The sequence below is a fragment of the Physella acuta genome, unplaced genomic scaffold (assembly GCF_028476545.2).
Source record: "Physella acuta isolate Inbredline_101_S28 unplaced genomic scaffold, ASM2847654v3 ptg002328l, whole genome shotgun sequence".
Taxonomy (NCBI): Eukaryota; Metazoa; Mollusca; class Gastropoda; family Physidae; genus Physella; species Physella acuta.
In genome coordinates this window covers 1-5,000 of record NW_026733823.1, presented here as the reverse complement: position 1 = coordinate 5,000, position 5,000 = coordinate 1, and the positions used below count along the sequence as shown (strand labels likewise).

At 46.5% G+C, this 5,000-nt stretch overlaps 1 pseudogene; it reads right to left on the bottom strand.

Moving 5' to 3' along the window:
* The window catches only part of LOC131932946 (uncharacterized), a 1,830-nt pseudogene extending 102 nt beyond the window's left edge, over positions 1–1,728 (bottom strand).
* Between the last annotated feature and the right edge of the window lie 3,272 nt (positions 1,729–5,000).

Below are 5,000 nucleotides of genomic sequence, written 5' to 3'. Positions count from 1 at the left end.
TGCGTGCCAGACCGAGACCAATCCGAGGCCCTCACTGAACCGCTCAATCGATAGTAGCGACGGGCGGTGTGTACAAAGGGCAAGGGACGTAATCAACGCGAGCTTATGACTCGCGCTTACTGGGAATTCCTCGTTCATGGGGAACAATTACAAGCCCCAATCCCTAGCACGAAGAAGATTCAACGGGTTTCCCAGCCCTTTCGGGCCAGGGAGGCATCCACGCTGATTTCTTCAGTGTAGCGCGCGTGCGGCCCCGGACATCTAAGGGCATCACAGACCTGTTATTGCTCAATCTCGTGTGGCTAAACGCCACTCGTCCCTCTAAGAAGTTGCGCCGGCGCATCGAGGAACCGGCGAACTATTTAATAGGCTAGAGTCTCGTTCGTTATCGGAATTAACCAGACAAATCGCTCCACCAACTAAGAACGGCCATGCACCACCACCCACCGAATCAAGAAAGAGCTATCAATCTGTCAATCCTTACAGTGTCCGGACCGGGTGAGTTTTCCCGTGTTGAGTCAAATTAAGCCGCAGGCTCCACTCCTGGTGGTGGCCCCTTCCGTCAATTCCTTTAAGTTTCAGCTTTGCAACCATACTTCCCCCGGAACCCAAAACCTTTGGTTTCCCCGGAGGCCGCCCGCAGAGTCATCGAAGCAACTCCTGCGGATGGCCAGGTGGCATAGTTTATGGGTCAGAACTACGACCGGTATCTGATCGTCTTCGCGCCCTCTGACTTTCGTTCTTGACTAATGAAAAACATTCTTGACAAATGCTTTCGCAGTAGTTCGTCTTGCTGCGATCCAAGAATTTCACCTCTAACGCAGCAATACGAATGCCCCCGTTTGTCCCTGTTAATCATTACCTCCAATTCCGAAAACCAACAAAATAGAACCGAGGTCCTATTCCATTATTCCATGCACCATTATTCAGGCAGCGAGGCCTGCTTTGAACACTCTAATTTTTTCAAAGTAAACGCGTCGGCCACCCGGGACGCTCAGTGAAGAGCACCCGCGGGAGAGAGCCGACAGGACGGTAGGGCAGGAGATACGGGCAGTGAGCCGGCGCGAGCCGGACCCGCCCGCCTGCGCCTGAGATTCCAACTACGAGGCTTTTTAACTGCAACAACTTTAATATACGCTATTGGAGCTGGAATTACCGCGGGCTGCTGGCACCAGACTTGCCCCTCCAATAGATCCTCGTTAAAGGGTTTAAAGTGTACTCATTCCAATTACGTCACTACCTCCCCGTGCCGGGAGTGGGTAAGTTGCGCGCCTGCTGCCTTCCTTGGATGTGGTAGCCGTTTCTCATGCTCCCTCTCCGGAAATCGAACCCTGATTCCCCCGTTACCCGTTACAAACATGGTAGGCATATCACGTACCATCGACATTTGATAGGGCAGAACATTTGAAAGATGCGTCGCCGGCGCGAGGCCATGCGATCAGCACAAAGTTATCCAGAGTCACCAAATGGGACGACGCAACCCCTTGCGAGGCCGCGCCGATTGGTTTTTGAACTAATAAAAGCGCTCTTCCCGATAAAGGTCGGAGCTTCGATTGCATGTATTAGCTCTAGAATTGCCACAGTTATCCAAGTAGGATCGTGTCATCTAAGGAACCTCGACTGATTTAATGAGCCATTCGCGGTTTCACCATGGGACAGTGTGAACTTAGACATGCATGGCTTAATCTTTGAGACAAGCATATGACTACTGGCAGGATCAACCAGATAGCTTATCGTTTGCGAGACGTTTTTCCACAACACATCGCGGGACGGGAGACAACGCTCTAGCGAGAGAACGGATCCCGGGCATTCCCGGATTTTTCACATCGGACCGCTCACATTTCCCCCTTCACCGTAAACACGGCGTCGCCGGGAAATCTCTCGATTTGCATCGAGCCGACTGCGTTTTGCAGACCCGTCGCCCGTTCCGAGGGCTGGGCCAGTGCGAGACTTTTATCGAGCCACAATACTGGCTTGGTTGCGTTAGCACTGCGCGTCGCCGCTGGCTTCACGCTACGGACACGTACTTTTACCTTCACTGGCGCGACCTGCGCGCCCGAGCCCGCATTTTACCGGGAAGCTAGTCGGGAGGACTGAGCCACGCACGGTCAGATCGGGCACATGTCGCTGGCTGCGAGGGAGCGCGGATCCTAGCGTCACATAGAGGCTTCACCGACACTCACCTCCACAATAGTAGATACAGACCGTTTTAACCGCCGTATTTCTGCCCATACCTCTAGTGTTAAACCGAAAAATCGGGTACATAGTCTCGGGGAGGACCGGGGTGCCGCCCCATGAGGGGAGCCCGCACGGAGGGCGCCGGGGGTGCCGCGACCCGGGGGCGGCGCGGGGGTGTCGGGGCGCATCTACGGGGCTCACTCGCGCGGGGCGCCACACTTCCGGGGGGCGCCCCAGGTGGGGTGCCAACTTTGGCGCCCCCGACTAAGGGGCCGCCCCCACTGCGGTTACACGCTTTACGACCACCCACCCGCGTTCCCCACCCCAGGGGGCATGCGAATCACCCGCCAGGGGCGTTCTGGGACCGAGGGCGCCGCTCCGGCACAAGGGGGAGCCAAAAACGCCCCCGAGTTCCCCCGCGGCCACCTCGACACCTGGGCGGGGCGGCGAGGGGTGTCCTGCGATCGGGGTGGGGAGCTCTACCAGAATCACCCGCCAAACTTCACCGGGGGCGTCTCCCGGCGCCCCTGCGCTCGGGTGACGAACAGCGCCCCGGGCTATCCCGGGCGCCCCTATGGCGTCCACCTTCGATCGGAAGGGTGATCTCGACTCGGGCTGAGGCGGGCCACAACAATCCGCGGTCACATCGGAGCCGTCCAGGCTAACGAGGCCCCCGGCTCACGGGTAACCCATGGGGCTGGACCGGGAGTCCGCCGTTAAAGAAGAAAGAAATGTAGTGCAAACCAGAACCAGTTTTTTTTTATTTATTTTATAACTCGACTAATAATCGTCACAAAATTATAAACTTGGTACCTACGGATAGCCCTGGGCCCAACCTAATACAGGATGTCCATAACTATGCGCTAATTAAATAATTAATGGGTATTAAGGTCGGTCTTAGTAAATTGCTATATAAAGTCTAAGACCAGAACCAGTATTTTAAATTTATTTTATAACTCGGCTCCTAATTGTCACAAAATTAAAAATTGGTACCTATGGATAGCCCCTCGGGCCCTACCTAATACACCGTGTCCATAACAATGTGGTAATTAAATATTTACTGGGCGTTAGGGTCGGTCTTAGTAAATTGCTATATAAAGTCTATATAAAATTTTACGAATTTAAAAAAAAAATTCCTACCGTCAAAAATAGCGACGCCTAGACCACCACACCTGTTCTGACGTTAAATCCTACTTGCACACACGTGTGGGAATAGATTAGATAATATAAAAAAAAATAAAAGAGAAATAAAAATAATAATTAATTAATAATTAATAATCTAGAGATAGAATTCCTAATTATTTAATTAAAATAGAGACTCTAGATTTAATAGTTGTTGTCATAGTTACATTAAGTCGAATTAGCGAAGCGGAGGCGGGAACTAGATTCTAGATCTAACACTTCGATTGCGATGAAAAAAAAATAGCTTTATTTTAAGGCCGACAAGGCAAATACGGTTTAATTAATATTAAAGAAATAAGTCCGAACACCTACCTTAAGCGAATCATCTACACAACACATGACTAGAAATAATACACGTCCACACGAAGAGCGATTGAAACGGTGACTGCAACGGTGAAAACTTGTACGACGGAAACATGGCGCCTAGGTTATGCCTACTTCCGGTCTGATGAAAATTTTTAATTCATTTTAAATTTTGCGCTCTATTTCGTCCGCGCTTGTCCACTTAAACTCTACAGAAAAGATAGTCTATATAAAAATAATTCCTAGAAGACAATTTTATGAGAGATCACCCACATTTATTTACCCTGCCTGTCTACCTTAGGGTTAGAGTTTGAATTTTTCTAGATTCAAGCCAAATATGCCGTGTCGATTAAACGACGACGTACATAACAGAGCGAAGACAATGAATGGTTCCTTAATTAACTATAATTTACGGTCCTAATACAACTACAATTCACCATAGTACTAATATGTATGTGTATTGTTGTTTTGGGAGTTCTGTCATTACATTTTAAATTATAAAAAAAACGGGTTTACGATACACTTCATTACGCCGCCGATCGTGGTTTTTAGATTTAAATTTGGTCGGATTCGGTTTATTATTAATTTATATAATACTTTATACATACTTTAATTCATTAAATACATTTATCTATGTATTTATTTCATTAGTTAAGTATTTGTTTAACTAAAAATTATCAATTTAAGGCATAACAATTACAGAAAACGATTGTATTGAGATAAGTCTTATCGAACCATTTAGTAGCTGGGTCGGTTTATTATTAATTTATCTAATACTTTATACATACTTTCACTCATTAATTACATGTATATATGCATTCATTAAATCATTTAAGTATTTATTTCATCAAAAAGTATCGATTGAAGGCATAACACTGATAGAAAACGATTGTATTTGAGATAAGTCTTATCGAACCATTTAGTAGCTGGTTCGCGGGTCCGGTTTTATTCCTTAACTCTAGATTTAAGTCTATCGTGTTTAATTTCAATTTAATTTATCACAACTTTTAGATTTTGTACTAGATTAAGCTACATTGAAGCTTATTTTTCACTATTTAATCATTAGAGGATATTATATAATATTTTTAAGTCTAATATTACGCAGCCGTTTGTTAAATCTAGTTTTACAACGACGACTCGCGCGATTTCGGTTTGGTTTTAAAACTTAAGTTCATTGATTCTTAAAATATTATATTCCAGTTAGAATAGAACTGAATACGTACCACATGATGTATACACACGTTTGGGTTATTTATTTATTTTTAAATTTAGTTTATTATGACCGATCGTAATTAACTTTGGCGATACCGGGGCTGATATGTCTTATCGACCGGAAA